The sequence below is a fragment of the Amphiura filiformis genome, chromosome 5, assembly GCF_039555335.1.
Source record: "Amphiura filiformis chromosome 5, Afil_fr2py, whole genome shotgun sequence".
NCBI classification, from domain to species: domain Eukaryota; kingdom Metazoa; phylum Echinodermata; class Ophiuroidea; order Amphilepidida; family Amphiuridae; genus Amphiura; species Amphiura filiformis.
Window position 1 is genome coordinate 66,498,720 of NC_092632.1, and position 12,374 is coordinate 66,511,093.

General features: G+C 34.2%; 1 long non-coding RNA gene across 1 annotated transcript in view; it reads right to left on the bottom strand.

The window, feature by feature from the left end:
• The window catches only part of LOC140153574 (uncharacterized), a 35,155-nt gene that overhangs the window by 294 nt on the left and 22,487 nt on the right, over window positions 1-12,374 (bottom strand). The window lies entirely within an intron of this gene.

A 12,374-nucleotide genomic window follows, 5' to 3' on the forward strand; every position in this document is an offset into this window, starting at 1 on the left:
TGTCATATCTTGTGTCAAATGCAAATAAAAGAATAAATGAAACCAAACAAGGATGTAACAGGGGAGGATCAATCCTTGCAACTAAAAATACTGCAAAATAATCAAATCCATTGTTAAAATTATCTGTGATTAGTCGAGTAAGTTCCTGGAAGAGAGAAAGAAAAAGTTAAATGGGAAATGGGAGGATAAAATTGGATGGTTAAATCAATCTAAATTAGATAGAACCTTGTTTGTTAAATAAAGACTGGGAAAACAAAATTTACACCGAAAAATTGCAAAAGTATCACAGATTAGTTGGATGGTGGTGAAAGCCGCAATATTTTTATGGGGAAGAAATTAAAAGAGTTCTGTTCTAAGGTATCAATTTCTGACCTGGAATCACCACAATAACATCAAATTTCACACTAGAAAACTTGCAGACGTGTTGAAGGAATTATTATAATACCCACAATGTAAGCTATATCAATGTATGGAAGGTTTGAGACTAGATGAGGCTGTCTGAGATTATGGTAAAGAATCACTTTTGTTTTGAAGATGTTGCCACCAAATTAGGCTGTTTTTAATTACCAAATATGTGACATTGTGATACATAGGAATTTTTTTGCTAGGGGTACTTTAAAACCAATTTGCATAATTTCTCATTAGGTAGCACAATATTTCTCCTCTTAACCAACTTTGCAAATGGTGGCTTATGGACCAGTGCAAGCAAAGAATAGTGAGAAATAGCTTTTTTGTAATGAAATGACCCAATAGTTACATTTTCTTGTGCGAAATGTCGGGATAATTGTCCAATTTATGACTCATTATATCTATTTTCAATTCATCAACACGATGAAACTGAGATTTCTTTCTTTTAATTTTAATTTGAAATCAATATATTGTTATCATGATACAAAACAGCATCTGACCCAATTATTTGGTAGTAACTCAACTGTAATTCGTTCATAGCAACAAACCAAAACACTCCAGTTGCCATAACAACAAACCAATGTATATTGTTTGGGAAGCAACAATTTCACGGATACCTAATTTTGACACATTTCATTTACTGTTGAGTAGACAAAATGAGATAAAAATAGTTTATTGCTGAACGAATCTCAAATTATTTTATAAATTTTGAAATTACTATTTTATAATAAAATGAAATATTGGACTTATTTAGAATTTATTGCTTTTTCAAATATTTTGATTCCAAATATCATTAACACAATTAACACCATGATCCCTCCAATAAAAACAAGCATGTCAAATATATTTAATCCAAATCCTTTACAACAAAGAAGTGCATTCCAACTCGTATTCCCTCTCTGTAACACAAACACACACATGCGCAGATGTATGCATAAAGAGTAAAACAGTGAATTACATACGCTACAAATAGCATTCATAAGCATTAGTCGACCTTGGAGCTGTCCCAGATAACACGCTAAATTTAACAGAGGGGGCGTTGTTGTATTCACTGCAAAGAAGATCATAGCATTTGCTTTATGTAGATTGCGCAATACTCCCCCAATTTTTGCAAGTTAATACATCAATTTAAATATATGATTTCATAATTAGTTTCATTTCTTGCACTTTATGCTAGCTTCAATAATTTTTAAATCTTTTTCACAGGATATTATATCATATTGCATTTAATTAGATTTAATTTCAAATCTTCATGGTGTTTCTTGAAAATATCAAACAGTTTTTCAAAAGATCCCTGCAGTATAATCATGTTATAGCTTTGTATGCCTATATGCCTTTGTTGCATTGTGTACAAATTAAAGCTGCAATGCAGCCTGAGTATTCTATGAAAGTAATTTTTATCATTTTATCATGGCTTAATGCAACTAGAGAAGTAGTAAGAAATGAAGAGTAGCAGCCACACAAACATTAAGTTTTATGTGTATCAGTTAATTCAACTGTGCTATCTTCAGTAGATAGCAACCACAGTAGCTTGTAAGTGTGCTACCTTTGGTATAGAGCAACTATGTTATCTTAATCACAATCACAATAATAATAATAAATTAAACCTCCAGTTTTACGGCATTTTTGCTATCTTCAAGTACATTGTAAGATGATAGTTAACTTTGTGTTCTTTAGTAGATAGCATCTACACATGCTTCAGAAGGTGACAATTCTACATGTACTACTTTCATTGGATATCAACTTTACTATTTACAGTAGATTGTAATTTTGTCATCTTTAATAGTACAAAGCTAAGCTATATCAAATTAAGTTTGACAATGCTTTTGCTATCTTCAGTAGACCTTCAGAAAAGAAAAATTACTGTCTTCAGTAGATAGTAATTATGCTGTTATTTTATTACTTCAATGGATAACAACTTTTCTATCTTGATTATATCATAAGTCTATCTTTGGTAGAGAGCAGCTATGCTTATCCTCAGTAGATAACTTCAGTTTAGACTTTGCTCTCTTCAGAAGATAGCAATTATGCTATTACCTCTACTATGCCATTTTCAGCAGATATCAACTTTGCTATCTTCAGTAGATATCATCCACGCAACCTATAGAACATTGCTACTCTACTATCTTCAGAAGATAGCAATTATACTATTACCTCTACTATGGCATTTTTAGCAAATATCAACTTTGCTATCTTCAGTAGATAGCATCCACGCAACCTTCGGAAGATTGCTACTCTACTATCTTCAGAAGATAACAATAACTATAACCTCTACTGCATGTCATTTTCAGCAGATATCAACTTTGCTATCTATATTACAAAGTATGATATCTTTAACATGTTTAAGTTGTGATATAAAATGACACTCAACCAATTAAACATTGAACTGAGATATTTCAGCTTTACTGAATTCACACCTCAACAGGTGACTATGTTGTATGTGTATTCATGTTACCAGACAAACTGAAAGACAGACAAGTCCAGGAAACTCAAACCGCAAGGTAGATAACATCAGTGCCATTGTCCTGAAAGTTACATGGCATGTCAAATGACACCTAATGGTTCAGTGGTGTTCAATATGCTCAACCTCTGTAAAATTTGCCCATTGTCATGGCCAACACTTTAAGCACATTCAATAAGACTGGAAAAATAATATCCACACATATCTATGTTATACCAAATCTATAATTTGATGAAATGCAAATTGACTGGGAATGTTTTGCCTGTTTATGTTTCGTGCAAGCAACACCTTTTGAGGAATTTGCCGACATGGAGTGTTTTAGGGATTTGCCGACATAGAGAGTTTCAAGGTCACATCAGTTTGGCGCTTAAACACAAAAGTCAAACTTGTTCATTAACTGAGGTCATCATTTTAATTTGCAGCTTCAGTTGTGGATCAACGGTTTTGATATGTGTTAATTGTCAACCAAATAAACAATATTTGGTTCACTACTATTTTAATTTACCACTGGTCAATACTATATACATAATAATAACCAACAAATGTTAAAATGCTATAGAATTATTCCAACAAACAAGCAATGTGTTCTCCAACAAAACTATAGCACTTTCATTAACTGTATAGATTGTTTACCTTACAAATTTGACCTAAATACAACTTCTTGCAGAAAGCTGATGTTTCTGTTAAATGCATGCTAACAACTTTCTATCAACACTAAATTAAAAACTACTTGAACTAGAATTCAGCCTGTGTTAGTTTAATATTGTACTTGCAAGCCTAGAGGCTATCATTACCATTCAACTTGAGCAGTTATCTGACTTCCTGTAAACTCTGTTTGCATGCCCAGAATATGGTCACCAAACTTTCTTTTGTAATCCACACGTGGCATGCAATAGCCATATTCAACGCCACTACACAATAGTAGCCTGTTGGTGGTAGTATTGTGTCCAGTATAGTTGACTTTTATCTCAATTGGGAATTGGAATAGAAATGAAATGGTCTTTGTGTGTGTTACCGATTGAAATTCAATATTACCAGTTTTTGAGTAGATGACCGAGCTTCCTTTGTTTATATTTTGTCACCATTTCTATATTTGAGGGTTATATTGTTTCCATGGTAATATACACACATAACAACAATAAATACAATCACTGTTATATTTGCTTCAACTATTTCTCTAATAAATGAATTGCATTAATGGTCATTTCTTCCAGCAATAGTTATATATATTTATATTTGCCTGACACTATGAGGACTTATGCAATGTGTGATCATTTGCACAAATTTTGATCTGAGACATCTACATGGTTATTCATAATGCTCTGCGTGCTAGCCATGCGCTTCAACGCAAAAAGTTGAAGTTTTGAAATATTTTCTCAAAATATCAAGAGCTATCTTAACAACTACTGAATCAATACTAGGCTTGTTTGTACTCATTTTAATGCATTTTTCATACTGATTCCAAATATGGTCATGACAATTTACATTTTTGAAATTTTTGAATTAAAAAAAAAAATTTGAAACTTGTCGTCTGCAGTCGAGTTAAAATATCCAACATTTTAACAACTGTTATCAAATTAGCATTAAGTATTTCTTAGTAGCAAATTATGCAGCCTTTTCCTGCACCCTTAAGTTGATTTGAAAATGTATATTTTCAATGACTTTTAGATTAACTGATTCTTTTTTACATATAACAGGGTTAACCTATGATAATCTTTACAAGTAAATTGTGCCATCAACAGCATTAAATATTGCAATGATTACACAGTGTTATTATTACACTGTAATCAAGATTGGCACAGGTGCAATACTGGGTGTAGCTGTTTTGTGCAAAAACAAAATCTTAATAATGCTCATACTCCAAGAACGCTAAAGGTGCTAATTATGGATTCCAAAAACTATTTGCAAATAACCACATGATGTACAAAACGCATGAAATTTTCATTATTTCAACTATGGTACTAATTTAAAAAATAATGCATTTTCAATATTTTTCATTACCCAAAAGCACAATCCTTATTTTGTTTCACCACTGTTTCCCATAGAACGCATGTCAACATTAGGTCATATCTCCTAATTATATATATAGGGCATTATAGGTTTTTAATATTATATGCTCCCTAAATAATTTACAATGTTTACATTTTAAACCACCAATTGATAATGTTATCACCTTTAGTAATGTATGTGAGAGTACAATGAACCTCACTTCTCGCTCACAGCACAGGTCTGCTCTCATGCCCCAGTTACTTTTCAACTCGCACTGTATCGCACGCTATATTACATTTGCAGCGTTACATACAAACTGAAGCTAGCTGCGACCGATCAAATTATTGATTGCGTGATAACATATATCAGGGATATTCACATGTCAATTTCAAGTTTGATTTTTTTTCAACCCTCAAATCCAGATCTGATAGAAGCAGTGATACCTCATAAGAGGACCAAAAAATATGTACTCTTTTTCTGGTGTGCTCACACCATGTTGCATGGATAAATTCATAAATTAAGTCTAACAGAATCAGTACGAATTTGGGTGTGATAGTGTCATGTAGAGAGATGCTTTATATTCATTGTGTAGGCGGGTGCCGGGTGACTCAAAGTATGCTTGGCATTAACCTTGAACTGAAATGATGCGAAAGTTTCATCTTTAGAAGTCCTCAATTTTCATAATATCTTAAGAATCAAGATTACCCCTATAGCTTGATCGTAATATTTGAACCTAAACTTAATCCTAAAACCGAGCTCTAGACCTAAGTCCTGGAATAGCAACCTTATTCGCAGCACGAATCTGGGTGTGACAGTGTCGTGTAGAGAGATGTTTTATGTTCAATGTGTAGGCGGGTGACTCAAAGTATGCCTGGTAACCTTGAACTGAATTGATGCGAAAGTTTCATCTTTAGAAGTCCCACATATAAACAAAGAAAAAAATCAATTGTCATTATAACTTAAGAATCAAGATTACCCTATAGCTTGATCTTAATATTTGAACCTAAACCTAATCCTAAAACCCAGCTCTGGACCTAAGTCCTGGAATAACAACCTTATTCTAAGCACAAATCTGGGTGTGATAGTGTGGTGTAGAGAGATGCTTGATATTCAATGTGTAGGCGGGTGACTCAAAGTATGCTTGGCATTAACCTTAAACTGAAATGATGCGAAAGTTTCATCTTTAGAAATCCCACATATAAACAAAGAAAAAAATCAATTGTCATTATAACTTAAGAATCAAGATTACCCTATAGCTTGATCTTAATATTTGAACCTAAACCTAATCCTAAAACCTAGCTCTAGACTAGACCCAAGTCTTCGAATAGCAACCTTATTCTCATATCACTGTCATGTACAAAATCATTATTACTTTTTTCCACAAAAACAAAACCAAAATTTACAACAAAATTCTCTATAAGCGACAATTATGCTTGTAATCATTAACTAAATACAGAGCAGTTTATATTATTTGCTCAGTTCTTTCTCAAATATGACATAATGGGCTATTCCATTTAAAATCCACACTACCCCTGTGGAAGATTTTGGAAATATCTTCCACTGAGGGAGTATGAATTTCAAATGGAATTAACACATTAGCAGCTCCATTTGAAACTCGCCCTCCCTCTGCGGAAGATTCAGGTTGAATCTTTCTCAGAGGGTGTATGAAATTCAAATGGAGCTACCTAATGTGCTCATTCCATTTGAAAGTCATACTCCCCCTGTGGCAGATTTTTCCAAAATCTTCCACAGGGGTAGTGTGGATTTTAAATGGAACAGCCCAATTCAACTTGCATGAATAACATTTAACAAACATACCATCCTGGCAGAATGCAGCTATATTGACTTATTTTATTTGCTAATACTTTATGTAATTTAAAACATAAAAAACAAAAATTTGACATGGCAAATAATTGTGCACTATTACACTGACCTAAATCATCCGAATCCATACTGTTTGATTAACCTCAAGACAAAATTGAAGAATCATTAAAACTGTAATTCCCTAGCCTAGCTTCAAGAAAACAAAGGCAGAGCCTGAAATCATATCCCAAATATTCAACACTGTATCATCAGCTGTACCAATGTGTTGTACAGTGTTGCCATTTTTACCATCCCCATATATCCCAAAGGTTGTTCAATATGTACCTTCCAAAAGTGGGGAGGGGGCAGCTGCTTCCACACCTCTCTGCCCAGTTATCGTGGTTATGCCACTCCATTATGCATGCAAATATACACCCTAAACAAGAAACAATTCCTTCACATTTTGCTCTGAAAGCGAGTTTATTTTTTGGCCAAATATTGTACCTTTTTAAATAGACTTCAGCTTGATTTGCAAAAACTACATCAAAGAGCACAGTTCTTTATATAATATGTTCAGGAATCAAAAAATGTTCCTTAAATATAACCAATAAGCGAGTTGGTGCAGTGGTTGTTCCCTCGCCTTGCACCACTGAGGTCCTGTATTCAAGCCCCGGCCATTCCCAAGGACTGTATAAAGCACTTGGTTTATCTCGATTTCATGCTCACTCTCGCAGGTTTTCTCCGGGACCTTCAGTTTGCTCCTGCTTTCCAAAAATCAGTGATTAGTTGTTTGGTTATCAAAAACATCCTTCACCCAATGGAATTTGGGGAGCTGCAAAAATAATTGGTGGATGTTATAATCTAAATGCGGATAGGTTTGCGCCAGGTTCGGCTGCAACTGGCCTAGTTGATGCTATCTGATTGTGATGATTCACCATGGCAGCGAAATTACAGCACTTTGAGTCCTCCAAGATCTGAAAAAAGGTGCTATTTAAATCTGAAATTTATTTATTAAGAGTTCTAAAGATTGGTACTTTGAAGAACCTTGGAGGACAGTCAAAGAACCCTTATATAGAGCCTTTTCTCTAGGCGTGTCACACTGATAAACATGAGTTCAAAAATGTCCCACACTTTTCATTTATTTTGGGTTTACACATGTGCACACAGAATGTTTCTTTTTAAGTAGCCTCCATCCCTGGGATGAAAATTGGTGGCTAAATATAACTTTGCTATTGGTGACAGCGTTGTTTGACTATTGCGGAATAGCATTGACACATGCAAGTCTCCATCATAATACTATTCAATGGTAAATATGTTATATAAATAGTACACTCTTTTATGGTGAATATTATGAATGAAATGTCATGTTTGCATTGTTATAACTCAATTGATTGAATGACCTAATCAAAATACATGTGATCATGGGAATATCACATTCAGTGACAAAATTGTGATAAAAAATGAGTATTTTAATCTATTTTAGGTGTGAAATGCAGAATGATATTTGGATGAACCAAATAAACACCTGCGCATCCATTATCTTATCTGTCGATGTTTGATGACTGATCACGACTCCTAGGCCTATTTACTTATGAGATAATGGTATTTACTCGCAATATCACTGGTAATGTTTGGGTTATTTCAAATGCTGAGATTTGATGCTTTTATATTATGAATAAGATTAATTTCTTTACATAAATGAAAGTATTCTTTGCTGCTAATTACAGATCTAGTTATTCTACTCAAATCAAGAAAATATGAATTTTGGGCTATCATCTAACCATTCAAATTGGACATAACTACTTTTTTTTCATAAAAGAAAACATTTTACTGAGTTTAGCTTTCAAAGATATCAAATAAATAACAAAGTGATGATGAGGGTAAAAGTAATAACCATAAAGCCAAACAGCAACACTAATAATCCATGATCTATAATACCGTGAAAGAGCGAAAGACGGTGATCTGCTATTTATAATAAACTTGATGACAATTTATAATATAGCCAATTAAACTCAGTGAGATACCTCATTAACACTACCATTGAACATGCGCTATACACTATACCACACCATGCATCATTATCTCAAGTGCATGGTCAACCTAACAATTTGCTATGTTATAAATCCCCTGACCTTTGTCACCTCACCTATAAATACCACATCAATATTTTTTTGTGCCAGAAAATAAAGCGACAAATGTGATGAAGACTAGAATTGCACGGTAGTCCTGGTTGAATTTTGCCGCTTAATGAATGAAAAGTCATCATGAGTATTTACTTTTGAATTTATTTGTATTTTTGTGCATGAATAGAGTACAGATATACAATGAATGAAATTGTAATAAAAGTGAGAAATTTTCTCTACATTTGTTTCAAATACAGGGCATGAATTCTATCAATAAATTTGACAATATTGTGACCTTGTAAACAAAGATATCTTGACCTCATTTGCAATCGGTTTCATATTATTTATTAACAGGTCAATTGTTTTTTTACACAAATTAAATTAAATGTACAAAAGGAGTTCTTTTATTATCCACTGAAGGCATAGCACCAGGCCTAAAATTCAGTAACTGTTTTCTACCCCAGATAGCAGTGCGCACCAATGTTATGTTTAACTCTGTCAGGCCATCTCATAAATTGTTTACGAAAAATCAAAATTGTTACTGGAAATATTATCCACTGAATGCTATACATAGAACCAGGCCTAAAATTGCTTTCTACCCCAGATAGCAGTATGCACCAATGTTATGTTGAACTCTGACCGGCCATATCATAAATTGTTAACAAAAAATCAAATTTGTTACTGGAAATATTATCCACTGAATGCTATAAATAGCACCAGGCCTAAAATTCAGTAACTGCTTTCTACCCCAGATAGCAGTGTGCACCTAAGTTATGTTAAACTCTGACATGCCATGTCATAAATTGTTTATGAAAAATCAAATAGGTTTTTTTATTGGAAATATTTCACATATTTATAGATTAAATACAATTTCCTAATCCAAAATACTAAAATATTTTGTTGTATTGCCATTTTATTTACTTATTAGAGTGTGAAAGTCATTTTGGTTAAACTCCCATATTAACACCTGTCACATACAATTATCCTATCAAGTCATGCTATTTTTCCTTCATAGAAATCACTAAACTACATATTGGTCCATTCCATTCAAAATCCACACTACCTCTGTGGAAGATTTTCCACAGAGGGAGTATGAATTTCAAATAGAATGAGTACATTATGCAGCTTCATTTGAATTTCATACACCCTCTGAGAAGATTCAACCTGAATCTTCAACACAGGGAGGATGAGTTTCAAATGGAGCTGCCTAAATTATTCATTCTATCTAAAATTCATTCTCCCCCTGTGGAAGATATTTTCAAAATCTTCCACAGGGGGAATGTAGATTTTAAACGGAATATCCCATTCAGATACTGACAATGTAAAGTTGTTGAAATCATGCTACTGAATCTTTCAAATATGAGCTTTGGATGTTGACGCATTTGGGTACAGCTAGTTGTAGTAAGGCTGTAATTGATCAATTAGTAGTATATTCTTTCTATTAAAAGTGAAAGAAGTCAGGTCCATGTATTTCCCCATTTATGAATGGAAGAGAAATACACGCAACAGTCAGGAGATAGATGACCAGGAAGAGTGAAGACACACAGGATGCATAGAGTCAACCTTTGCACAGTAGATAGCATCAAGTCAACCTCTAGCACAGAAACCTAAGAATAGAAGATGAATTGAGGAGGATATGTGCATCACCTGCAGCCTGGTATCAGTCATCAGTCATGTACACATAAGGACCAATATCTTAAGGGTTTGGAATTCTTAAGATCCTGTACAGCATTCATAAATTTGAGTCATTAGCAATTAGGGGCTGTGCAATAATTATGAGCCCCCCACAGGGGGATGAAATTTCAAATATGCATGCCAAAAATTGCACCCCAGCTTTCCAAAATTGCTTGCCCCCCAGCCTGCCATAAAATCTTTGTCCCTCCCCCTGCACATGCCAAATTGTTGGGATCCCAATTTGCAAACCTTAAATGGTCTAGATATAATGTTGCAAGCATATTTAAACATTTTTATACTGTTTTCCTAAGCCTTTTTAGAGCATTTTATTTAACAGGCGCCTCATGAATGTGTGCCCAAAATTGCTTCCCCTCCCCTCTCTGGGCTTGCCAAAAATTGCTTCCGCCCTTTCAGCTCACCAAAAATCTCTTTCCCTCCCAATTTTACCCTCCCACCAGGGCTCATAATTATTGCACAGCCCCTTAGCCAGAAAACAACACAATACTCATAAATGTACTGTTTTTCTATTATTCTTTGGTGTATCCTATTGTACTATGAAGATACCCTGCCTGAGTGACTTAAAATAAGACATTCTTAAAATTGTGTACCTATATGAACATAGCTCCAGCGAGGAGAGGAGTTCCCTGCTATGATAACTGTTCAGTCATTGTCTAAATATTGATGCACCTAAGGCACACTCAACTCGCTGTTTTCATCACACATTGTAGACTACCTGATATTGGATGGTGTTGTCTCTATGTTTATCATTGACACTCATGTTGTGATGACAATTATGGATGTTTCCAACAAATAAAACAATAATGTATCAACAAGCAAACACTGTTTTCACTGTAATTTCTGTTATGTATATATTTAGATATTGTTTTTGTTGCTAATGCTTCATCAGAACAGAGAGAGAAAGATACTAAGATAGGCAGAAAGACACACAGACAGACAGAGAGACACACATAGACAGAAAGACAGAGAGAGGGAGAGACCCAAGGGGTACTAAGTACAAATGACCATACGGGACATGACGCAAACATGGGTAGCATTTTCGGCCTTTTGGTATTATCAATGGCCTCTTTTTCTAGGTCAATTTAGGTATGGATGGGTCCGTTTTTCTCAATTTCTTTGGAAAATAACCCAATTTCGCCTCATTGTAGACACATTTTTTGTTTGAAATTGCCCCATAATGTTGTAAAAACTACAACAATTTGTGTTAAATTGGGCCAAATTTTTGACATTTGATATATCGTCCAAATTTCTTGCAAAATTGGTATATTGATGGGTCCACTTTCATTTCTCAGCGGTACACCCTTACCCAAACCAAACTTGAGTACCCCTTCCCCCAGGAGTGACAGACAGACAGAATGACACTGTAAAAGAACGAGAGAATGAGAAGAAACAATGTCAATTAATATTAATGAAGCATTAGACAAAATGAAACATGTATCCCATACTGGTTATATGCCTTTTGCAAATACTACATACTTTATATATCTTTGCATATAGTATATCAGTACAAAGTAGGCCAAATACATTAGCTATTACATGCTATCAGTGAGATTGACAACTAATGGGGAGATATATGCTCACTTTCTTTTAGTGATCACTTATCTTCATGAGAACACATTTTCTTATAAATTGATCAGATATTTCACATAATATATTTCTCACAATAACAGTCCATGCAAACATTCTTTTCATGGTCTCATGATGCACAAAAAGAGATTAAATACACAGTAATCTGGTCATATTGACTCATGCACATTGACAACATTGGGAGATAGATCTGTGGATGTAAACACCAGCATGCAAGTACGACAAACATGCGCACCACAAAATGTGCAAGCAACCAATCCCTCAGTTGATACACAGACCTGAGTGGACCACTGTGACATTGTGTCATGCAT